Source organism: Hyaena hyaena, unplaced genomic scaffold (genome assembly GCF_003009895.1).
Source record: "Hyaena hyaena isolate Hyena2069 unplaced genomic scaffold, ASM300989v1 scaffold_196, whole genome shotgun sequence".
Lineage (NCBI taxonomy): Eukaryota > Metazoa > Chordata > Mammalia > Carnivora > Hyaenidae > Hyaena > Hyaena hyaena.
Genome location: NW_024080828.1, coordinates 1,881,673 through 1,907,134, shown reverse-complemented (window position 1 = coordinate 1,907,134; position 25,462 = coordinate 1,881,673). Strand labels below are relative to the sequence as shown.

At 45.5% G+C, this 25,462-nt stretch overlaps 1 protein-coding gene across 1 annotated transcript in view; it reads right to left on the bottom strand.

Moving 5' to 3' along the window:
- CEMIP2 (cell migration inducing hyaluronidase 2) overlaps positions 1-12,928 on the bottom strand; it is an 85,639-nt gene extending 72,711 nt beyond the window's left edge. The window contains exon 1 of the mRNA XM_039241584.1: positions 12,769-12,928. The gene's annotated coding sequence lies outside the window, so the exon portion shown is untranslated. The remainder of the gene's footprint in view (positions 1-12,768) is intronic.
- Between the last annotated feature and the right edge of the window lie 12,534 nt (positions 12,929-25,462).

Below are 25,462 nucleotides of genomic sequence, written 5' to 3'. Positions count from 1 at the left end.
TTTAAAACAAAAGCAACTATTACTTTTGTCTTAAAAAAAAAAAGTTCACAAAAAACACCTTTAAAACTTGCTGTTATTTGAAACAAAATTCTTCTCTTGGATAAAAAGACTGCATCACCTCCAACAGCAACTCAAGGTGAAAGGGGCCTATGCATTTGGGAAGAACACTCAATTACAGGAAGTAATCCCAGAAAATAATTTGTTTTGAAATTTCAGGAACATTAAAGGAGATCAGGTTGGTAAGGGTTTCTTGGGCTTATTAAAAAAAAAAGAAAAAAAGAGGGACGCCTGGGTGGCTCAGTCGATTGAGTGTTCGACTTCGGCTCAGGTCATGATCTCACAGATCATGAGTTCAAGCACCACACTGGGCTCTGTGCTGACAGCTCAGAGCCTGGAGTTTGCTTTGGATTCTGTGTCTCCCTCTCTCTCTGCTCCTCCCCACTCATGCATTCTCTCTCTCTATCAAAAATAAATAAAAACATTTTTAAAAAATTAAAAATATATACAGAGAGAGAACATGGGGCACCTGCGTGGCTCAGTCGGACGAGTGTCCAACTCTTGACTTTGGCTCAGGTCACGGTTGCATGGGTCGTGAGTTCAATCCCCACGTTGGGCTCTGTGCTAGCAGCACTGAGCCTGCTTGGGGTTCTCTGTCTCTTTTTTTCTCTGCCCCTTCCCACTCGTGTGCGCTCTCTCTCTCTCCCTCTCAAAAATAAACATTAAAAAGAGAGAGAGAGAGAGAGCACGCAGGAGTTCAAGAAAATTGAGATATTCTCATTTAAAGTCAGCAAACACTGTGCTATCCCATCCAAGAAGCCCTTTCATCTCAGCATTGTACAAGAAGTTCTGTCTGTTCTCCCCTGCCCTCTGTTTCAAACCCTTGTTGGGATGCTCCTGGCCGGCTGAGCCAGTAGAACGTGGGACTCTGCGTCTCAGGGCCATGAGTTCGAGCCCTGCATTGGGTGTGGAGATTACAAATAAATAAATAAATAAATAAATAAATAAATAAATAAATCTTTTTGGATCATCTTGCTCTCTGCCTTATGTTCCAGTTAATGTGGAGACTTTTCCATCCTTGAATCGACTATAATAAGCCTCGTGAGAACAGGGACTATGTCTTAATCATCTTCGTATTCTCACGGGATCTTACACACAGTAGGTACTCACTAGGGGCTTGCTGAACTCCGATCACATTATTCCTCCAGAGATCTCTCACACACATACACGCAGACTGGAAGTTCCCACTTAATCTTTCTTCACCATCCTTGAGGCTCTGGGAAGTTTGTCTAATCTATCTGTATCTATTGCTTGATATAGGAAAAACCGAGAACACTTACAACTTCAAGCAAACAAGTCAAAGCTTTAATTTTTACAACATGCAATCCTCATATGCAGTTTGGTGGGTGACTAATGGTATTATTATCAGCTGCAAATGCGAATTCTAAAGATAAAGAGCAGCACCCTAGACACGCCCAACCTTTCACAGTATTTTGTAATTGTTTTAGCAATACAGTATGAAATGCATTAGGCACACGGGAAACATCAAAGTGTCCCATTCGCTTTATACTGTGATGCTGGCAGCCAATAAATGCTGTGATCTGGGTCACCAGGTTGGCTCAGGCAACTCTTGATCTCTGAGTTGTGAATCCATACCCCAGAGTGGTGAGTTCAAGCTCCATGTTGGACACAGAGTTTAATTTGGGGGAAAAAAAAGATGGAAACAAAGTTGAAAATTTTTTGGAAAAAAAAAGTATGGAGGGAAAGAATTCCCAATACAGACATAGCAGCAGTAACTAAAACTAATAAGAACTCTTTAAAAGGACTGAGTTTTTGGAGCACGTGGGTGGCTTAGTCGGTTAAGCATCTGACTTTCGCTTAGGTCATGATCTCTCAGTTCGTGGGTTCGTGCCCCGCATTGGGCTCTGTGCTGACTGCCAGCTCAGAGCCTGGAGCCTGTTTCGGAGTCTGTGTCTCCCTCCCTCTCTGACCCTCCCCTGCTCACGCTGTCTCTCTCTCTCTCTCTCCTAGAAATAAAAAAAAAAAAGGACTGAGTTTTTCACATTCTTTCTACCGTGGAGATGTTAATATAGAAGACAAACTGCTTACTACACACGCTTATTACTTACATGGCGTTTGAAGACCAGCTTGAAGACTTGGCCCGGAAGCCGTATGTATACTCAGTCCCCAAATCACCAGCCCCTCCAACCCCGTGGAGTGGGGCTCTCATTGCCCAGTGCCATGCCATGCATACTGACCCCATCATACTGAACGCCTGATGAAAACTCACTGCTTTTGACTCACTTAGGCCGTTTTAAATCCTGTCTGCACTTGTTGTGAGAACTTATTTTTGAACTGAAAATTTAGGCTAGGAATGGTCAAGACGCCGGCATGATCTCAAGTTTATTCTTCTTTGATCAAAGACATAATTTTTGAAACAGTATCCAATCTAAAGGTCAATTCTGCAAGTTTCGGTATAACCGGCCAAAAACCGACTGAGGAAACTTCCTTTTATTAAGAAGGTCTTTACCACACACTCACTGGTATGCTCGGTCACAACAAACCGTAAAACATGCCAGGAACGAGGGGTGATTTGTGAATTATCTTGAAAATAAATGATAGATGTTTATAATTATTAGTAATTATAACCCAGTTAAAATTTTAACCAACCCCTAATGGCTTTGAACTTCCAATTATGGTTTCAACTTCCAATCTTCCATTTTTAGGAGAAAGATAATAGAAAATAATATCAAGGAATCAGATTTGGGGTTTTTTTTTTGAGGGGGACAGTAGCGGGTTTCTTTAGTTTTGTGGTAGTTTCAGGCTACATCTCTACTTGATAAACAATGAGCTCAATACTTTAATCGTATAAAAATGTTTAGTAAAAGATAAACTTAGCACAAGTGACTTGTAGGCCCTTTAGTTTCTCAAGCTGTCAAATAAATGCTGAAATGTGGTCAAGATTTTCACAAAGATTGTGTATTTAAACACATCTTATGAAGATTTTCAAAAAACAATGGTTGAAAAGTCTCTGGGGGTAAAATCCTTCTACATAGTTTACAGGAATATATTTTAGAGCATATCCTATTTCCGGAACACACAGGATAAAGTGCATTTTTAAGCAATGATCCCTGGAAAAGAATTCAATATAAATGCTAGGTCTATACAAATAGCTGCTTGGCAGAAAACAGACAGATGGTGGGGAAAGATTAAGTTCACTTTCCCTCGGGGATCTGTTTGGTTTGTGTAAGCATACGCCGAAGAATCCAAAAACCCAGAGACCTCCAAACAGGACAGCACCTTCACACAAAAGGGTAGCTCTTTTGTCTTTTCTTTCAACTTTCCAAACCAGGGCGGGTCACCATCACCTGCAAATGTCTGGCATGGTCCCCAAACAATAAGATACTTTGCACAGTTAGCGTCTTTACATTAATTCTGGTTCACTTTTACTAAGTTGATCATACCCAGGCCAATGTTTACAGGAAGAGGGGAAGAGCCAGCCGTTCATTATAAACGTTTCCCTATGCAGTGAAAGGAGAAGGGGCAGAGAAATCTTCACTTTTACTCCCCTACCTTCTTTTTCTAGTTGGTCAATTTAGACAAATATGATGACTGATACTCCCCAAAGCTGAGCTACTGCTATTATATATACACCCCGATACACGCCGGACTTCTAGTCTGGCACCACGAACTCTTCACATTACCTCCTCCTTCACAAGGAAATCACTTTCCCAGTGCACACTAACTCTATTAAAATATAATATATGAGCGCCTGCGTGGCTGAGTCACTTAAGCATCTGACTTTGGCTCAGGTCATGATCTCATGGTCTGTGAGTTCGAGCCCCACATCAGGATCTGTGCTGACAGCTCAGAGCCTGGAGCCTGCTTCAGATCCTGTGTCTCCCTCTCTCTCTCTGCCCCTCTCCTGTTCACTCTCTCTCTCTCAAAAATAAATAAACAATATAAAAATTAATATAATACAGAGAAAGTATAAAGAATCTTTTATACCTATAAATCTCCTCAAAAGACTAAGTTGACTAAAAATTATTTTTTGTCACCAAGCATTTGAGTCAGAATAAGTATTCTTTAAAGCAAGAAGAGGAGATGCCACGTGAAATGTGTGTATTTTTAATAACTGTGTACTTCTGGTGACTGTAGAGTTTGAAATCCTATTTTTTATCAAGTTTTATAAACATGCAAAAAATAAAAAATAAAGCTAGAAGACATCTGTATTTTCCTTAGAAATTCACTTTTTAGAAAAAAAAAGAAATTCACTTTTCAGTTAAGCTCTATTCTCTTTGCTAGAAAACTATAGTCAAGAAACAGTAAATCCCCGGACAGCAAAAATTAACCAGAAATACTAAGAGGTGGCTTATGTTAAAAACAACAAAACAATAAATGCTGACTTTTTGGGTCTGCATTGAAGAAATTCAGATTAGCAAGTCAGCTACAATTTCACTAAAGTGGAGAATTCCTCAGCAAATTACACTGGACTCTTCATTAAATACGGATCCCTCAAAACAAAGAGTCTTTATTTACGATATCTAACGCCCAAAAGCGAACCAAGTGAACACTTTTCCATCCTAAAGTTATACAGGCGACCTTTAAGAAATATTTTTTAACTATATTCTTATAGTCTTCCCATTTATGCAAGATACAGGAGGCGGATGCCTGGTTTTCCTGACACCAAACATGCTCATTAATCCTGTCTTTTCCAAATCTGTTAAGCATCTCCATGAAAAGCAAGGCTTGACCCCAAAGTCAAGATGGCTGACGGTGAAAAGGCTGAAGAACATTACCATGGGCAACAAAAGAGAAGCAGAAGAGAAAAGACAGACCTTCCGACCAACTAGGGGAGAAAGGCGGATAATGAAGAATATCTAACATTCCTGACCCAGTCAAAAATAAAACTTAAAAGAGAGAAGTCTGTAGGCCCCTGGGTGGAAGGAAAAAACTAAGGGTAAACGCCACAGGAGGAAGTACAATTCTTCAACTTGGGAATCTGGAGAAAGGAGAGGGTCATTTTACCTCCCAGTCCTCTGCTCTTCACGTCTGTTTCTTTTTCCAGATGATTATTCCTCAGATTCCTTTTTCTCCTTAATCCTTTCTATTGAAAACCTGCCCCCTTTTCTCCCCTCCTTCCCAATGCTCCTTAGACCACCCCCTTCCCCCTCTTCCCCACAGGCTGCAGGGACAGAGCAGAGGCTCCCACCCTGCTGACAGTGACGGATGGCTGCCAGAGGCACACAATGGCAGATGAAGGCGTGTCATCAGCCTTGCAGCTGGCCCTCGAAAGAAAGAACCAAAGCCAATGTCTGACCTGAGGGAGGCTGATTTAATTAAGGTTACAGCAAAGGGCAGAACTGTCTGCGGGCTGCATTCTCCGCCGGGCGCTGGGGACAAAGCTTGAAACTACTTCTCGGGAAGAAAGAGCCAAGAAAGTTCTGTTGGATAAAATGTCGAAAGGGAGGGAGAAAGTAAAGGCAACAGAGATATGTTTGATAAACAAGCACAGATACACCAAAAGTCCCTGATCCCTTGATACACAGACTTCAAGATGCAGTGACCGTAGGAAACATACAACGGGTATGTTTGGACATGCCTTTCAGACTAGGAAATATCGCAGATGAATAATGAGATGCCCAGAGTGAAGTGATCTGCGGCCCCTCAATCCAACATCAAAGCAAAGTTCCTATTAATGGCAGGGCCAGGACCAGAATCCAAATGTCCTGTCTCTTTTACCGACAACATAGAGCCTATTTTTAATACAATTTTCCCCACTGAGAGTAAAGCCTTGCCCAAGAGGAAACACAAGCCGGCTTGAGCATCTCTTATGCGACAAGGGCTCTGCTAGATGATGGGGACCCAGTGATGCACAAACAAACAAATCTCTGCCTTCAAGGAGCTCCGAGCTCAGTGTTGGGGGGTGGGGTGGGGGAGGGGCGGTGGTCAGGAGATGAGCCAGTAAACAAGTAATTACAATGCACAGTGGAGCAGACATTGGGCTGAGGGGGCTAAAGAGGTGATCGCCTGAGTTTATTACACCTCTATGAATGGAATAGAGTTATGCTTTTAAAAGCCCTGGCAAACCGACTTACCCAAATGCATATCACCAGACCACTACTACTATTAGCTTCCTTTGGGATGTACAGAGTGAAATCTACCACTGAAATGACCACACACTGTCCAACAATGACCATGATGCGGGCAACCAACAGAAGTCTTTAGTAGTCTCTGGAAGGCCACTACCTGCAGATGAGTTCCGGGCCAAAACAAAACAGTCACAGTGCCTGGGCTCCTCGGGCATGTGAAATCTAGGCCTGCCAAAGGGACCATATCACACCTCCTGCAGCCTCAGTGTTCATCAAAACTCAACAGTGCCAGAGCGTCAGCAAGGAGGACCGGTGAATGAGTAATGGCCCAGCATTAGAGCAATGTTGGGACTTCACATAGCTGAGCAGGGACAGAATACAGCCAGCAGCGGCGGGACAGGCAAACAGGGGCTGCATGATGAACTCAATGGCCGCAAGCACAAGCAGGGAGCAAGAAGAAACACTTCAAGGTGAAAGCCAAGCTAGACCACACGGTAACTAGGCAGTGGGGGAAAGCGATCCATGAGGTGACCATATATTGTGAAGCGTGACCATATGCAGAGGACAGGCAGGGTCTACATCAGCACAAGCACGTGGGAAAGCAGCTATTAACATTAATCAAAAGACGTTATTAACCATGCTGAAAAGACGGTTCATCTTCCACTTGGCCTTTCCAGCTATACTTTCATACACAGCCTACTTGCTACCAAATTGCTAGCTTCTCGAGATCACTAGCCCTTCGTTTCTATCTGAGCCTGTCCTCGGGTGGCTGGGGAATGGCTGTCATCAAGTGCCCACTGAACAATCAAAGGTATCTTTTGCATTAACGAAATATATATTTTTTAATCCTCATACGAAGTTGATTTTACAGAGGTGGCTCTGGTGATACTAAAAAACAATTATGTTTTTTTACCACAATAAAAAAAATGACTCATTTTCCTCATTCCTTCTGAAACAGGAATCAGGCACTTGTCCTTGTGTTAAATTTAATCTTTCCACTCCCTAAAATGTTAATAATTAATTTTCCAACCCCAGTGTATGTGAGGAAAAAAAAAGATTCATTCTTCAGGGAAGTGAGTCACCATTAGTGGGGGCTATTATAACAACAGACGGTTGGCAGTCTTCATGTGCAAGTCAATAATCAGGCAAGAGCCCTCAAATCAATAACAATTTCTTACTCTTTGGACGGACTTCGTTATTAGACATGACTAAGACATCTGGCTTGTACTGGATGGTCATATGTTTTAAGATACTTCTATCAAACTCAGAGTCCATGAGGACAATTCTTTTTTCTCAGTGGCTCAATATGGATCATGTTAAGCTGCAATCTTCCCGGGCAAAAATGTTCCAATCACACTTCTATGCAGTGTTAACACTATTTAAAAAACTTTATTAAAGCTAAGGCTGCTACAAATCCCTGCGGCAAACTTTTCATCATAGAAAATCCCCAAATGTTTCCACATTTTTACTTATTGTCCAAACTAAGATGGAGCCCTGATAAAAGAAATACAAAGGTTTATCACTTGTTACAATGTAATGAAAATAAGTGTCATGTTACAAAACTGGCTATAAGGTTAGACTAATAATAACAATTTCAAGGCAGATTTGCCTAATAGATCAAAGGACTGACTTTGGTGGGAGATAGCAATTCTGTGTTTTAAGTCATACACGACGTCCCAGTCTAGACCATTTGTTTTTAAAGAGATATTTTATTAAAGACCCTATGCTTCATTCATCTCTGTACTGCTCACAGCAATGAGCACAGAGCCTTGCACATCTTAGGAATGCAATAAAATATTTGCTGAATATAGTTCCTGAAAACCAACATTAATGGCTTCCCAAAGCAAGCAAATACGAGGAAAACAATAGAACATGCCAACATATTTCTAATATATTTTTAACCTACGATTCACAACACAAATCTGAGCAACGTTTCCAGGAATTTATTTCTTTTCAAAATGTGCACTTCTACAATATTTTAAATTTGTGGACTATTAATGGAAAATGCAAGTAGAGCTAACATCATGTTTTCACTTAGTTCCCTATTTGCCAGAAACGTATTAGGAGTAACATCACCCTCACTGTGTGCATCATGCCGTGTGTGTAAGCTCTCTCGAACAAAAAAGGTAGAGCATCTGCTTTAAAGCTGGGTGCAATGCATTTCTCAGCCCAAATGCAAATAATTTCCCCATTAAAATATTAAAATAAATAACAAAACAAAAAAGGAACAAATTGGAGTACATAAGGGGGGGGGAATGCTGACCACAAATATGGACAAAGGGGTTCTTGTCCTTGCTCAGCCATTAATTTACTATATGACCTTACCTAATTAGTTAGCCTCTCTGAGTCTCAACTTCCTCAGAATAAAACTATTTTTAAGACCCTTTCAAACTACAGGCTAAGATTCAATATGTCCTGAAAACTGATTTACATGTGTACTGCCTTCCTCCCACCCCCATCACACTGAACTGATAGTTTTAAATATGTGAGTATGGATTTCTATCAAAGGCAATTTACTATAATGTCGGATGAGCTCAAGTTCATTTCAAGTGGAGAGGAAGGCAAGCACATTAAAGCAAGAAGTGCTTACAGATTCAAGTTTCACCTAGACAGCAACTGTTGTGACGGGAGAACAGCCTTTTTTAAACACTGTCGTTGAAAATTACACCTCTTTATAAAGGGAGAAAACTACTAAGGGTCATTTTTAGCATCTCGAAGATGCAGGAGCATGGCTTGTCCCTCCTTTTCCATATTCATCTTGCTAGGATGGAGGAAGGCAGAGGGTGAGGGTTAGCTTGCCTGGGGAGACAGGGGTGTAACACGGCAGTTACAGCACAGTCCGAGACGAGCCCCTCTCAACCGAGGTACTACACATGCCAGCCCATCCTTCTAATTAGCGCTCACTACCCAAATGCGAGGAGATTTCCTGTGGCCAGCACGGGAAGCTGCCTGGACAAGTTGAGGAATGCCATACGACAATAACCAACGTAAAGTCTGAAGAACTGCACTCACGATGGGGTTTGGAACACTCTAGAAAGGGCCAACACAATAGAAAATCTGTCACTGAGGCCAGTTGGATTGAGTTATGATTTGGATCTTTTTTTTTTAACTTTTTAAATGTTCATTTTTGAGAGAGAGACAGAGTATGAGTGGGGGGAAAGGCAGAGAGAGAGGGAGACACAGAATCTGAAGCAACCTCCAGGCTCTGAGCTTTCAGCACAGAGCCTGATGTGGGGCTCAAATTCACAAACTGTGAGATCATGACCTGAGCAGAAGTTGGACACAACCGACTGAGCCACCCAGGTGCCCCGATTTGGATCTCTTTATAGCTCTAAAAAGAAAATATTTTTTTAATGCTTTTGATTTATTTCTGAGAGAGTCAGCGTGAGCAGGGGAGGGTCAGAGAGATAAAGGGAGACACAGAATCCAAAACAGGCTCCAGGCTCTGAGCTGGCTGTCAGCACAGAGCCCGATGAGGGCTCGAACCCACGAACCTTGAGATCATGGCCTGAGCTGAAGTCGGAGGCTTAACTGACTGAGCCACCTAGGCACCCTAAAAAGAAAATATTTTTATTTGTTTGTTTTAAAGTTTTTTGCCTTTTGGGTTTTTTTTTTCTTTTTGAGAGAGAGAGGAAGGGAGGGGCAGAGAGCGGAAGAGAGAATCCCAAGCAGGCTCTGTGTTGTCAGAGCAGAGCCCAACGAGAAGTTCAATCCTAGAAACCGTGAGATCATGACCTGAGCCGAAATCAGGAGTTGAACACTCAACCAACTGAGCCACCCAGATGCCCCTAAAAGGAACGTACTTGGAAAGTACCTTTGGGTAGCAAACAGCACTAACTTGTATGGTACTTTATTATACACAGCAAATTTAATCAAAGTTAATCCTGAAAGAATTCAATAAAATATGCTTCAACCCATCTTACAGAGGAACAAAGTGTGAAGAACTGGGGGATCTGGCCGGCACGCAATGGCAAGCAAATTTCAGAGCCTTGCTTTAAACTCAATTCTGACTTCTCAAGTACTCCAATCTTTACATTTAAAAACAGTACCACTGGGGCGCCTGGGTGGCTTAGTCGGTTAAGCTTAGGTCATGATCTCGCGGTTGGTGGGTTCGAGCCCCGCGTCGGGCTCTGTGCTGACTGCCAGCTCAGAGCCTGGAGCCTGTTTCAGTCTGTGACTCCCTCTCTCTCTGACCCTCCCCTGCTCGTGCTGTCTCTCTCTCTCTCTCCTAGAAATAAATAAGACAAAAAATAAATAAATAAATAAAAACGGTACCAGTGACACCAGTGTTCAGTCCTTACTATTTCTGTCTGATTTTTGAAAACTTTATTCTTCACCAAATTGCTTCCTTCCGCCCCCTGTTCCCAAACTGGTCCTCCTCTTAAAGGATTCTATGCATAACGCTCCACACACTTCCACACTTCCTGGGCGTGTTTCCTTCTCTCCCAGTCTAGGCTCTTTCCTTTCAACAGCAGCAACTGGCTCATCTTTCCTTACAGACGGAAGCCACACACACATGATCTTGGCTCCCTTGGGCTTCCCAAGCTTTACCCACTCCATCCAACTCCCTCTGCCTGCCTACCGACAAGGTGGGCACTCAGATTGCTTCCGGAGGGCCTGACCCACAATGGGTGAATACGAATTCTTAGCTGAACGCATGGCGGGTGGGTGAGGCAATACTTCTCTTTTCTAGCACTTTGCAAGGTACATGTTCACATACAGTATCCCACGTGAGTCTAAAACTGTGTATTTGATAATCCTTTAAATGCTCTCTTTCCGCACTGTGGTTCATCATATCATCATTTGCAATTTCGGCAAACAGTAGCCTTTCAACTTCAGAAACGGCCCCCAACTACTTGACTTTCTCGTTTATCTTCTCACCATTCCCAAGGTAGCTTGGGAACAGGCTAGATGAAGTCCCTTAGAACAGGAATGAGGTGTAGTCCCCTAATTTCCTGCTGTGAAATCTGAGACTCCTGAAAATCTGCAGGTTACAGGTTACATCAACAAAGGAGACTTTACTCAAACAATTCACCGTGACAAAGGAAATCTAAACAAGCATGGGGTAAAGATTTACTGATTCGACCTCCCTGTCCACATAGCCCTTGGCTTCCTTCACTGGCTGGTGAACCAGAACAGGTAGGTGGGGATTCAAAATTCACTTCTAACCTTAATTTTCTGAGCCTGTGCGCACACATTCATCAGATAAAACAGCTTCAGGAGGATTGAATGGAAAGCCAGAAGCACGCTTCCACCCACACACGCTGACCCTGTAGTGCAGGTTCACAGAAAGCTGATGGGAAGAACTTTAATGTAAGGAATACACCACCATAAGGTACTACCCAGTGTTGACTGGGCAGATGTGCCTAAGTGCACTGTCTTTGCCTTTGCCCAGAAATGCAAATCCCCAAGAAGCCCTTTGAAAATCTATCAAAGGCACACAACCAGAGCATGGTGCCCAGACCAATCTCCCAAAGAGCAATTTTTCCCAACCACACAACCATAAGACTAACTACTTTACATGCGTTTCTAACACAGAGCCATTTCCAACAGGTATGTCTGGCTGCCCTGAGGCTTGAGGCTTGACAAGGCCTCCCTCAGCTCAGGTGAAACCTCCTTCCATCCTATTTCCTTTAAACTCTTATTCTGCTCCTGAAAACAACATCCGCACATCCTGCAATTATGCAACAACGCATCGCCCAGTTGAAATGAAACCAGAAGAGTGGACACAAACCAGTGAGTGGCTCCTGTGCGGAATGAAAGTTCTTAAAATTATTAAGCACTGCATCCTTAACCCCAACTCCTGATGAAAGGAGACATATATCAAAGTGTGTTTTCCTAACCTTATGCAGAGACTTTAAGTGAGTGGTTTCCGCCACACAGAGCGAGATCTGGAGACAACCCTCAGCCGAGAGCATCCAGGGACACCGGGACCTTGGTTTTATTGCAACGGATGTAGCCACTGGCACTAACTGCTGGACTCTGGGATCCTCACGGAGCGGGACCCCTCCTTTGCCAAGACCTCACACCTCTGCCGAGGAAAGCGGGGCGTGGGGTCCAGGGCTTGGGCTATATTCCCCAGCTGTAAGGAGGGCTGCAAGCGATTTTTTAAAGCCTCCCTCTACTTTAGGGGTGTGGGGTGCACCGACCCAGGAGACCGGTAAAGAGACAAAGGTCACCCGAGACGCGCCCGCGCGCGCGCTGAAGCCCAGACTCTGCAATGCACGTTCTATCAACCTTTCATCGTGGTCAGCTTCCTGTGGGGCTGATCCCCCACCCCCACCCCCACCCCCTCCGGAAAGTTTGCGGCTGTTCACACCGACTTTCAAAGGTCCATTGTCTCCTCCCCCGTAAACGTAATGAAAAGAGAGACAGAAAGAAAGAAAGAAAATCAAGACGCGGTTCCCCAGACCCCTTCTTACGGAGAGGATTTGCTCCGGGAGAGTCCGGTTACTCCCGATCCCGACAGGAGAGACCCCGGGAAAGGCGGGGCGCGGGGGGGACGGCGGGAGGGTGCTTGGCGCGGCGGGAGGATGTTTTCCATTTCAGCAGCAGATGCCGAAATGCCAGGCCGCCGGGAGCCGCGGTGGGGCGCGGGGCCGCCGTCTGCGACCTCGCGGCGGCCCCAGCAGGCAGCTGGGGAGGCGGGGCGGAGGGCGGGGGACCCTTGGCTTCTTACCTTCCCCTCCCCCGCTTCGCGTCGGCTACTTCAGGTGCCTACACCGCGGTCCAAAGAGACGGAGCCGAGCTCCTAGCGTCCCCGGGTCCGGATCCTCTCTCCATGGCCAGAGCGCCCGGGGAGCCCCGCGCCCGCCGCCGCCGCCGCCGCCGCCGCTTTTATGCAACTGGCAGCCGCAGCCGCAGCCGCAGCCTGGAGGTGAAACACTCTCCTCCCGGGAATGACGCGCACTTCCCTCCGCCTCCGCCTCCGCCTCCGCCAGCGCCGACACTCGCGGGCAGGGGCCTCGGCTCGCTCGCTCCCGGAGCAGCCGCTCGGCGTTCTCCGCTCCTTCCCCGCGGCGAGGAAGCGAACCCTCGGCCCGGACGGCGCGGGCCGGAGCGTCCCCGCGACGACGGGAGGCGGCGGCAGCGCGGGGCAGCGCGGGGTCCCGGGAGTCGCGCCGGTCCCCGGTCGGCGGGCGCCGCGGCTCGCGAGGGTCGCGCTCAGCCTCCGCCGGCCAGACCAGCCGCCCGGCTCTGCAGGGCCGAGCGCGGCGGGTTGGGCGGAGCGCGGGGGGCGGGGCGGGGCGGGGCCTGCGGCCGCAGGGGGCGTGGCCGCGCGGGGCTCCTCCCGCCGCCCGGCTCCGCGGGAGCTCGGGACCCCGGCGCCCCGCGCCTCCGGCCGCGGCTGCCAGCTCCTACTGCGCTCGGCGGGGCCTGAGCCGGCGGCCCCGCCACCTCGCGGCAGAGCCTGGCCGCGAGCCCCTGTCACCGCCGGCCGAACCTGATGATGGGCCCCCAACACCCCCGGCCGAACCTGACAATGGGCCCCATCACCCCCGGCCGAACCTGCTCCTGAGTCTGGTCCTGGCTGAGCCTGACACTGCGCCCCCATCGCTCCGCGGCTCAGCTGGACACTGCACCCCCATCGCCTCCCGACTGAGCCCTGACTGTGCCCCAACACCCCACGGCGGAGCTGGACTCCGAGAGCTTTCATCGATCCGGCCGAGCCCGACTCCGCGCCTCATCATCCGCAGAGGGACTTGCAGAACTCCCGAAAACGTTCTGAGCGTCCCGCCAGCGCGCCGCGGCCGCCCCCACCTGGCCAGCCACGCGCGCCGGGGTCTTAGCCTCGTGCGAAGCAACCGCCCGCGCTCCCCGGCTCAGGACGCTGCTCGGGCCGCGCAGAGCCGCCGCGGCCACCGGCTCGCCAGCCGGAATAAATAGAACGAGGCTTCCCCACGCCCCCTGCCCGCGCCGCTCGGGACTGGCTAAGCTCGCGGGAGGGGCGCTGAACAGGCCCCTCCCCGGCCGAGCCCGGCGCCCCTGCGCCTCTCCGTGCAGGGACTCCCGCGCCGCGGCTGAAGGGGCCCCGGCCGCCGCCTCCCCGCCCCCAGCTGGAGCCGCTCCCACCGACGCGAAGCCCTGTCTCCGGCTGGGGGCGCCACCAGGGCTTGATCGCTCAGACCCACGAGGTCCCCAGCTAGTGACACAGTGGGACTGCCCCGTCCAGGCAGTTGTCATCCTGTGCTTAACTCCGAATTGGAGGTCGTCCCAGCGGGGAACTCTGTCCGCGAACACTGTGCGGATTCGAGTGTTCGGTTTTCAGGGTCGCCCTTTACCCCGCCCCCCTCCAGCCTTTTTAAATAAGACCTTAGTCATGTAACCATGACACACCCAGCAGGCCGGAAAGGGAATTTCCCTATTTCCATGAGTTAGGTTCAGGAATCGTAGAAATCAAAGGTTCCAAATCTTGGCTGATAGGATTCTCCTGGGGTACTTTGAAAAATTCGGATTCCCAGACTTCATGCCACCTACTGAATCAGAGGTGCCTGGAATACTCAAGTTTGAGAAACAGCGCTACAGCATATCCTCGAATTAATTAAAACTTTGGAAAGAATCCTCTAAAACGGCAACACGATCTGGTGCTAAGACCTTAATGAAACTACCCAATTTTGGTAGCCACTGTTCCTTCTGGGAGGGCGAGGAAGGTTCCTGAAATAAGGCAAATGGTGTTGAGGGACAGAATGGGGAAGAGGAAGGGCTGTTTTAGTGATCAAAGGTGAAATGTTTGGGACGATGCCTTATAAAGACAGGATAGGAAATGTGTCACCCTGTGCGGTAAACTGAAAAATAACCCCCCCCCCCCGCCCCGAGATTTCACTAGAACCTGGAAATGTTCCTATATGGAAACAGGGTCTTTGCAGATGGGATTAAATTAAAGATCTTGAGTTGGGGGATGATCCTGGGTTATCAGGGTGAGCTCTAAGCGCAATCACGTGTATCCTTATGAAAGGAAAGCAGAGAGGAGACAACGTAAGCATAAAAGCAGATGAACCACAGTCAAGGAGTGCCAGCAGCCACCAGGAGAAGAAAGAGGCAAGGAGGGATTCTCCCCTGCAACCTCCCCAGGGAGGGGAGTCTTGCCCACCCCTTGATTTCAGACTTCCAGCCCTCAGTAGCCTGAGAGAGTACGTTTCTCTTGTTTTAAGCCACCAACTGTGTGGTAATGTGTTAGAAGAGCCACAGGAAACAAATACACCCTATGACCTGCATGCACAGTGCCAACTTTACATTAAAATGCCCATTTTCTGGGGCGCCTGGGTGGCTCAGTCGATTAAGCGTCTGACTCTGCTCAGGTCATGATCTCACAGTTCCTGAGTTCAAGTCCTATAGCGGGCTCTGTGCTGACAGCTCAGAGCCTGGAGTGCGTTTCAGATTCTGTGTCTCCCTCACTGTCTGCCCCTCCCCGCTCACACTCTGTCTCCCTCTCAAAAATAAATAAACACTAAAAAAACAAAAATTAATTAAAAAATGCCCATTCTCTGAATGTTTATTAAGTGCCAGGCATTTTGCTTGGAGTCTGAATATGTTATTCAATTTAATCCTGCTTTGGATCCTCTGTCCACCTGTCTCTCTGCCCCTCCCCTACTCACACATTCTCTCTCAAAAATGAATAAACGTTTAGAAATTTAAAATCTTATGGGGCGCCTGGGTGGCTCAGTCGGTTAAGGGTCCGACTTTGGCTCAGGTGATGATCTCATGATCTGTGGGTTCAAGCCCCGCGTCAGGCTCTGTACTGACAGCTCAGAACCTGGAGCCTGCTTCAGATTCTGTGTCTCCCTCTCTCTCTGCCCCTCCCCGGCTCCCTTTCTATCTCTCAAAATAAAATAAAGACATAATTTTTTTTTTAATTTAAAAACGTAAAAAAATAATAAAACTGCTCTAAATAAATCCTATTGGAGGGCACCTGGCTGGTTCAGTCAGTAGAGCACATGACTCTTGACCTCAGGGTTCTAGGTTCGAGCCCCATGTTGGGTGTAGAGATTACTTAAAAATAAATTTTTTTAATAATAAAAATAAAAAATAAAGTCTTGACAAAAAAAAAAAAGAGGGCACCAAATCTTTGTGTAGCTGACCTTTGAGAATTTTATAAACTTTTGTTCCTGGATATTTATCAGGAACATGAGAAGCCAAAGGTTCTCGAAATGAGGCAGATGGTTTTGAAACTACAGTCAGTCCCCAGCTTACAGTGGTTTGACTTAATTGTTTAACTTTATGATGGTGTTAATGTGAAATACATTCGGTAGAAAACATACTTTATATTGCAAAGTTGGATCTGTTCCTCATCCAGTCATAAGTGGTAGGAGACTCATTTATGACGCCAGGGAGCGACAGGGAGCTGGCCCATCGGCCCAGCGATCCCAAGGGTCAACAACCGATTCACTTACAACTATTCTGCACCCAGACACCATTCTGTTTTTTCACTTTGAGTACAGTGTTCACTACATTACATGGGATACTCGACCCTTTATTATAAAACAGGCTTTGTGTGAGATGATGTTGCCCAACTATAGGCTAATGTGAGTATTCTGAGCACGTTTTAGGTGGGCTAGGCAAAGGGACTAAATGCATTTTTGACTTAAGATAGTTTCAACCTACAGGAGATTTATCCAGATGTAACTCCATCATGAGTTGAGGGAGATTTGTAATGTGAAAGGAAGTTACACCAGAGACCAAACAAAGTGAGAGGCCACAGACTTCTCTGGTCAATGGAACTGATGTTGTCCTGGATCGGGTTCCCAAGGAAGCAGGCTCTGAGACCGAGCAGCAAGATGTTCATTTAAAAATGTCCATGAGGTCAACACCTTTGGAGGGGGGGACAGGAAGCAGGATGGGACAGAAGGAAAAGTTGAGCTGCGATGTGAACCCAGCAACAGGCTAAGCCAACCTCCCCTGGGGGCCCTGGAGTCCACATGGCCCTTCCGAATTATTGCGCCCAGATGGCCCGACCTTTATATAGCCTCATGAATTAGTCATTGGATGTGGTGCATCCTGGGAAGTTGCATGACCTCGGGCAAGGCCGCTCAGCAGCTGAGGCAGTCCTGGAGAAGGATGCTGTTAATAACTTTCATTATGGGGCAGCATATCCTCCTGTGAAGGCAGATCAGGTGGTCATCTCTCCGTGTCACCTACTCCCTCAGGATGTGACACCCTCTCTGTTGTTCTGCCCTTTCCAAATGAGGCGGGGGGGGGGGGGGGGGGGGGGGGGGGGGGGGGGTGTTGGGAAGCTCCAGGATGAGCCAGATGCTCCTAACATGACTTTTCATTTGTGCTCCTCATGCTGGTAGTGCTCATGTGTTGAGGCAGAATAGTGCTTGGCTAAGGGTGGGGGCCCTTTAGTCAGATTGCCTGGGTTAGAACCGTGGTCCAGAGCTCACTGGCAGTGTAACTTTGGACAAGACGGCCAGCATCTCCGTGCCTCTATTTTCATTTTAAAATGGGAATAGGGGCACCTGGCTGCCTCAGTTAATAGGGCATTTGACTCTTGATCTCAAGGTTGTTAAGTCTGAGCCTCACATTGGGTGCAGAGCTTACTTTGGTGAATGAATGAATGAATGAATGAATGAATGACTAATAGTACCGAGCCCATGCAGTTGTTAATGAGAGTTTATATGATAATGTTACAAGGGACTTAGCTGCACCCCTCATAAGTGCTCAGCATACTGTACCATCCGTGCCTCTGGGCACCTCTTCTTTAGGCTTCCATGACTGGCTAAATTAGAACCTTGTATCGTGACACTCAAAATGACATTCTCAGCAGAGATTGAAGACTGAGTGTTCTAAGATCCAAGCTGGAGGTGAAGAGCATGAGAAACATAAAAGGATCATTACCTAGCGGAAGCTCAAGCTTTCTTCTTCATGGTGAGAAACAATAGCCACCCTTCAAACATGCCTCATTCTTCACCCTCTCCAGCTCCATATGCACCTTCCTGTCCCCGCCTCTCTGAAATGCCAGTTCTCCCAGCCCGTACCCTGGATGGCCCATCCCTTATCATATGTCCTTTTCATTTTGAGAATTAGATCAAATGTGACCCTCTTCATAAACACTCTCGGGTGAGTCAGGGCCTCTGCTCAGCTCTGAGGGCTCTCTACACACATCTGCTACAACTGTCCCTGCACTGTGTCCTGATTATTAAGTACCTCCCACCCCCAGCATTCCATCCTGCCCCGTTCCTTGCAGCTAGTAAACCGGGCACCTGAAGATTCAGAAATTCAAGATGGAACCTCACCTTTATTTATTTATTTATTTATTTACGTTTATTTATTTATCTTTTTTCGTAATCGCGACACCCAACATGGGACTCAAACTCACCATCCCTGACAGTGGCAGGCACTGCAAACGTCCTTTGTTTTTAAATCCTAAGGGTCTAGCACAGTGTTTGCAGAGTGACGCTACCTGCTGTATGGATGACAGAGGAGACCACAGAGCCCTTCAGGAGAGGGGAGAGGATCAAATACCATGATCTGGAAGTCACCTGCACACCTCTGCCTTCAGCATTTTAGTGCCTTTGCCTGGTTTGTATTTTCCAGCTCCAAACCCTTTTAAGATAGAACCTCACTTGACTACCAGTCACTCTTCCTCTTTCTGTTTCCCCCCAGGTTGTTAGAAATGGATTCCCACAAACAGTGTTGCATTCTGTGAGGGTCTGAACAGATCCTCTTTTTTTTTTTTTTTTAATATTTTTATTTATTTCTAGGAGAGAGAGAGAGAGACAGCGTGAGCAGGGGAGGGTCAGAGAGAGAGGGAGTCACAGACTGAAACAGGCTCCAGGCTCCGAGCTGGCAGTCAGCACAGAGCCCGACGCGGGGCTCAAACCCACGAACCGTGAGATCATGACCTAAGCGAAAGTCGGACACTTAACCGACTAAGCCACCCAGGCGCCCCTGAACAGATCCTCTTTAAATCTCATTTTTCTGTTCATACTTGTTCCCTGCTGCATTTAGTGTTCAGGCGTGGAAATTATTCTCCAGGTGACTAATGCTTCTCCAGAAAGGTGTTGATATGCTGTTTACCACCTTCACCTTAATTAAAAGTCTTAGAAGAATTTTCCCCCATTGCCCGAGTGTAATAACATTACGGAATGTTAGTATGACCTTTCTCTGCTGCGCATCAGCTAACTGTCTACAAAACTATCTTTTCTTTCTTTATGTCCTTGCATCCAACTAAGCTCATTCTCACACTTCATCAGCTTCTCATGAAGACAGTATGTTTCCAGTTAAACTCTCTGGATACTTGCTTTCAAGTATGATGTAAGCAATTCTGATACAGCTAAAACTCTGACACGGTCTTTTCAGAGAGAGGAGAAACATGTATTTACTTGATTTTCAGCCTCTAAAATCTATTAGGTGAGTAGGAATGAAAGCTCTTTTTTTCTTATTCAAAAACACAATCTTCCCCTCTGAAAAGAAAAGTGATATTCCATCCTGATTCCCATGCAATATGTCCCAAATGTGCACAAAATCCTTTTAAGTTATATACCATCTCCATATAAGTGGTTTTGCTTTGCTGTTGGTACCCAGACCCAATATCTAGAAGAGACATCTCACTTCATAGGTGGAGACACTGTCCTGGAGAAGAGAAATAAGTTGCCTGAGGTCACTCAACTAGAATAAAGTTGCTACTGTAACGTATTTTGATGTCTAAGATATATGCAATATTGCCACCGCTCTTATAAATTTGCTGTATGAGGATTACATGATATGTGTAAACTGAAGAAATACACATGAAAAATGTACCATCGTTTTGTTACATACACAAATGGATGTGTACTGAAAGATTTTAAATAGTCAATTAATATAACAATTGAGAAAGCTGATTATGTATAAAGTAAGTAATTTAAAATAATATCAACATCTTGAGGAACCTGACTGGCTCAGTCAGTAGAACGTGTGACTCTTGATCTAGGGATTGTGAGTGCAAGCCCCATGTTGGGCATAGAGCCTACTAAAAAATAAAAAATAAAAATTGTCTTTAATTTAAAAAATAGATACCAACATCCTGAAATCATACATTATCTCCTGGGTTTTATCCCTTCTTTCCTGTTCCTCCCTTCCAGGTGATCAGAAATATAAGCCCACTGCACCCTGAAAGATTAAGAATCATGTGTATTCTTCAAAGAAACATAATTAGAAAGGAGAAGCAAGATTAGGAACACTTTACCTGCATAAACTCATAGCTGGTGGGGGCACCTGGGTGGCTCAGTCAGTCGGCTAAGCATCCCACTTCGGCTCAGGTCATGATCTCACGGTTGGTGAGTTCGCGTCCTGCAATGGGCTCTGTGCTGAAGGCTCAGAGCCCGGAGCCTGCTTCCGATTCTGTGTCTCCCTCTCTCTCTCTGCCCTTTTCCCACTCATGCTCAGTCTCTCTGTCTCAAAAATAAATAAAAACACTAAAAATAATTTTTAAAAATTCATTGCTGTCAAGCTTCCTAAAATACAGTTTAAAACTCCCTGCATTTTCCATAATTACAATTAAAAACTAACATACAAGAAAAAAAACTAACAGATTCCTGCAGTCTCAGGGCCATCTGGATGACAAAACAGCTAACAACGTGTCAGAAGTTACTATCAGTCTACCTCAATTTCACAAATCTCTTTTGTGACATTTCCACATTCCTTTCTAAAGAAATGAACATGAAACTATTTTGAAAGATAATCAAGATTACTCAAGACAGGGGTGCCCGGGTGGCTCATTGGGTTAAGCATCCAACTGTTGACTTAGGCTCAGATCATAATCTCGCAGTTCGTGAGTTCAAGCCCCACATGGGGCTCCATGCTGCTGACAGTGCAGAGTCTGCTTGAGATTCTCTCTCCCTCCATCCCTCCCTCTTTCTCTTAAAATAAACTTAAAAAACTTAAAAATTTAAAAAAAATCTCTAGATGTACATTGCCAGACTCCATGTGTTTCAAAAGAGCTTAAAAAAAAAAAAAAAAAGACTACTGGAGACCAAGGACAAATACTGTATGATTTCACTTATATGAGGTGCCCAGAGTAATCAAACCAAATCCATAGAGACAGAAGGCAGAATGGTCGTTGTCAGGGTAGGAAGAGAAGGACATTGTTGCTCTTTGATAGAAACAGAGTTTCAGTTTGGGAAGATGAAAAAGTGGCAAGGATGAACAGTGGTCATGGTCTGGTCGTACAAACAATGTGAATGTGAAAGTGAATGTACTTAATTAAAGCCACTGAACCTTACACTTTAAAATGACTAAAATGGTAAATTTTATGTTGCCACAGAAAAAAATACTCAAACTATTATAGACTAACAAAAATCATCAATATTCCCCAAGGTTGCAAGAGTACAATGGAAAAATGACAAAAGTAGAAAAATCTGATTTTATGTTCCATTTGGATGTAAGAACTTACTGCACCTTTAAACGGAGCATTGTTTTCAGAAAACTACTGTTAAAAGGCACAAGGTGGGGGCGTCTGGCTGGAAGGGTGGTGCCTGTGGCTCTTGACCTCAGGGTCATGAGTTTGAGCCCCATGTTGTGTGTAGAGATTATTTCAAACATGAATGAATGAATGAGTGAATGATGTACTAAAAGGTGCTTAAAATGGAAGGAGGAATTTCAACCCTTTCCATGATCACATCAACAGAAGTTTTCTTTTATAAATGAGCTGAACACAGTTTAGGAAAATCAAAGCTCAGTTATTTATTTAACAGATATGTATTGTTGGCCAGCACACCAAACACTGAGAGATATCGGAGGTAAGACAGCACAGCTAATGTACTTCGTAGGAGTTCCTCTCTCTCACAGAAGGAAACTGACAAGTTAACCAGTATGCAAATGATAATACAGATTGTGGGGGCGCCTGGGTGGCTCAGTTGGTTAAGCATCTGACTTCATCTCAGGTTATGATCTCGCAGTCTGGGAGTTTGAGTCCCATGTCGAGCTCTGTGCTGACAGCTCAGAGCCTGGAGCCTGCTTCAGATTCTGTGTCTCCCTCACTCTCTGTCCCTTCCCCACTCGCACTTTGTCTCTCTCTCTCAAAAATACAATAAAAGCAGATTGTGATAAACTCTCTAAAAGACATAAACAAAATTATGAATAATGAGTGGGAGAGAAGGCGTTGATGGCCCTCAACGAACACATTCCCAGTATTCATGCTCTTGTGAGGTCTCCTGCCACACTGACTCTGGATGTGGCCATGTGACTTGCTTTGGCCAATGCAACAAAGGTGAAGTGATGTAAGCAGAGGCTTCAAAAGCGCTTGCACACATTGTCAGGGTTGAGGTGGAAGATGGGGAATTTAAGACCATATGGTCGGGGAACACAAAGATAGTGGTAGTTTAAGATCTAAAGGATGGTAACCCTGAGAACAAAAATTTGAAAAGGAAAATAAATTATGATGGTAAAACAAGGAAGGACCAAGGTAGATGAAGCCCTGAGCATGGAGGAATCCAGGCTAGGTATATTGTGGACCCAGGAGAGGCCAATGGTGAACTTTGTGCATAATTTTGGCTGGGACTGGCCTTATCCAGATACTAAATAAATCATAGAAAGAAGCCATAAAGGTTCAAGAATTTTCTGGACAGATTCCTTGCTTTACACAGAAATATTACAAAGTTGCAGAGCTGAAAATAAGCAAAAGTTTTAAGAAGGCCAGGCAGCTTTCACGTCTATGTCTTTGGAAGCCTTGAGTTACCATGTTAAGATCTGGCTCCCCGCTGGAGAAACCACATGTAGAGAGAGTTGTGCCTTCACTTTCTCAAAACTGAGAGACCGTGTGTGGGGAAAGAGGACCTGAGACACAGTGAGAAAGAAGACCCAGCCATCTCGGGATCCCGGCTGAGTTCAGCCCCACCTGCCTCACCCAATCGATGCGGGCCCATGAGTGACCACTGGCCAGAGCAGCAGAGAAGCTGCCCAGCTGAGCCCAAACCAGATTTCAGAATCATGAGCCAATGAAATAGTTGTTATTTTAAGCCTCTAAGTTCCGGGTAGATGCATACCCGTCAGAAACTCTGATATACACAAAGAGAATATGTTTTTATGATTCGATAAGTAATTGTCAAACACTCTTTCATAGAGGCTATGCCCATGCATTGTCCCAAAAGCAATATATGAGAATATGTCTCACCAGCAGCATATATCACCATATACATAGATAGGTAGATAAAAATATAGACATGGATATAGACAGACACCTGTCTTTGCCATGGGGGGAAAAACCCATCACTTGAGCACGTATTGTCTAATCATCATTGAGGGTGAGTGTCTTTTCACAGGGGCCATTTGTAGTTCCTCTTCTGTGATTTGTCTATTTATATCCTTTGCTCATTTTTCTTCCAGGCTCTTGTCCTTATTTCTTATTGATTTGTAACAGCTCTATGTGTATTAAGAAAATTACCCCCTTTGTTTATTATTTGAGTTGAAAGTATGATTTCCCAGTTTAGCAGTCTCCCTTAGGGTAGTCAATAGCTATAAACCAAACTATACCAAGAAAACCACACTTAAATGAAAAACAAACAAACAAGTTTGTAAGCTACAGCTTGGACCCGTGTAAGAAGCTAACAAATGATGTGCTGAGGAAAGAAAACTAACACCTGTTGCCAAGAACCACCCAGTGAGGGACAGGGAGAGGCAGCCCGTGTGAGTAGGGGGCACAATGGACCAGCTGCTGTGAGAGAAGAGGAGGCCCCCTCTGAGGCCAGACTGTGAACCTGAGAGACTGAATTTCAAACTGTAAGAAGTTATTTATTTTTTTTTAATTTTTTTTATGTTTTATTTATTTCTAGGAGAGAGAGAGAGAGAGAGAGAGACAGCATGAGCAGGGGAGGGTCAGAGAGAGAGGGAGTCACAGACTGAAATAGGCTCCAGGCTCTGAGCTGGCAGTCAGCACAGAGCCCGACTCGGGGCTCGAACCCACGAACCGCGAGATCATGACCTAAGCGAAAGTCGGACGCTTAACCGACTAAGCCACCCAGACGCCCCTGTAGGAAGTTATTTAAAGCAGTAGACACCACAGGTCAAGTGAGCTCCGCTTTGCCTTCTGAAACTTTCAAGTCTTGTCCCCTCTCTGTCTCTCTGATTAAAAATGGCGACCAGCCGGAGACCCATAACACCCATAACCTTTGCCATAAGCAAGGGTTCTTGAGCCACAGATTCAGATCACATCTCAAAAATCCCACCTACTAGCTGTGTGACTTTGGGGGAGGTACTTCTATTCTCTGTGCCTCCACTTCCTCGTCTTTAAAGTGGGACTAATCATAGTACCCACCCCACAGAGTTGTTATGACAGTAAATGTGTTAATAAACGTGAAGCATTTAGAAGAGTAGCTGGTACATATGCGCACACAGTTAAAGTGAGTTAATGTTCTTAACACACATATATACTTCATCTCTTTCAGACAAGCAATAAATATCTCAAATTTTCAACCACTTGTGTATAATTATCCCCGTTTCACAGTAAAGAAACTGAGGCTCAGAGAAAGTGTATAAGACCCACTATTTTTTATCACTTTTGCATCAGCTCCCAATATTAAAAAAAAAAAAAAAGTAAGATCTTTACAAGGAAAGCTTAAAGAAGAAGAAACTTAGTTCCACAGGCAACTGGAAACCATCTTCAAGTATAGGAGGGGTTATGGTGAGGACCAGAAATTAATGTTGCTCTGTCGCTGCGGAAGGCAGAAGGGCTATCAATAGGAAGAAAATCAAGGGATGTAGAATTTGGTTCAGCCTTATGAAGAAGTCGCTGTTTTTACTGTCCACTGAATCTCTTAGCTCTTAGCTCAGTGCCTGGCAACAGCTCTCAGCTCTCAATAAATATTTGTTGGATGAATGAATAATAAGAGCTTTCCAGAATGGTGCTGGATGCCTTAGGAGCACTGCATTTGGCATGTGTGAGAGGCAGCTAAACCCCCGATGGAGGGTTAGAATAAATAAATGCTTTGACATATAATTCTTCTATCTGAGTCTTTAGGAAGAAAAATGATCCTAGAGGATATGAAGTATGAGAAGTTCTTCTAAGAACCACTAGGGACTGAATCCTGGCCTTTAAAAATTTCTGTAGTAGGGGCGCCTGGGTGGCTCAGTCAGTTAAGCACTGACTTCAGCTCAGGTCATGATTGCGTGGCTCCTGAGTTCAAGCCGCGTCGGGCTCTGTGCTGACGGCTTGGAGCCTGGAGCCTGCGTTGGATTCTGTGTCTCAGCCTCTCTCTGCCCCCCTCACGCTCTGTCTCTCTCTGCCAAAAAATGAACATTAAAAAAAAAGTTTCTAAAAAAAAAAAAGTTTCTAGTATATAGGTGCAAGTAATTTCAAATGGAACCCTCATCAAATGCTTCTCATTGTTTTTGTGGGATACAGGTGTCCAGAGGCAAGACCAATCTACTATTATTTTATGCAGGTAAAATCAAGTCCAGGA